Source organism: Echinops telfairi, unplaced genomic scaffold (genome assembly GCF_000313985.2).
Source record: "Echinops telfairi isolate 266 unplaced genomic scaffold, ASM31398v2 ScPeMD7_7473;HRSCAF=8511, whole genome shotgun sequence".
In the NCBI taxonomy this organism is placed as follows: Eukaryota; Metazoa; Chordata; class Mammalia; order Afrosoricida; family Tenrecidae; genus Echinops; species Echinops telfairi.
This window is the reverse complement of record NW_022111377.1, coordinates 6,872,186-6,872,751: the sequence shown is the minus strand read 5'-3', so window position 1 is coordinate 6,872,751 and position 566 is coordinate 6,872,186.

The window sequence follows — 566 nt, the reverse complement described above, 5'->3', positions numbered from 1 at the left end:
AAAAAAAAACACCTGTCAGCAAGAACTCTGCTGTCCTCTCGAACATCCCATTCAAAAAGAAGCGGTGCTTGTTTTGTAAAGACCGTGCCCAGAGGAAGGCTATTTCGTGTATTGAATAATTCTACTAATGAGTCATTACATGCTTCTATTCGCATAGAATATCCATAATGCTGTAACTCTAAGTGTGGATCTCATCACAGATGCATGTTCCTTTTCACCAGTAAGAAACAGTAGAGTAGATGTTTCAATAAGAGATGTTCAGACCTCTGTATCGGAAGCTGCAGAAAATAGTCTGGTCAGAATTCACCAAGACCTTAAGAGGGTCCAGGGTTCTTCAAGATGCAGGTAGATCCCAGGGAAATTTTAATTGGCACTCACTAACCTTAAGGTCAACAGATCAAAACCAGCAGGCACTCCGTGGGAGAAAGATGAGGCTTTCAATTGCAGTAAAGAGTTACACACACACACAAAGAGTTACAGTCTCAGAAACTCCCAGTTTGCACTCCCAGGGCAGTGGGTCTGAGTTTGGGATCCAAAGGATCATGGAAGTGGAGATCATCTCTTTA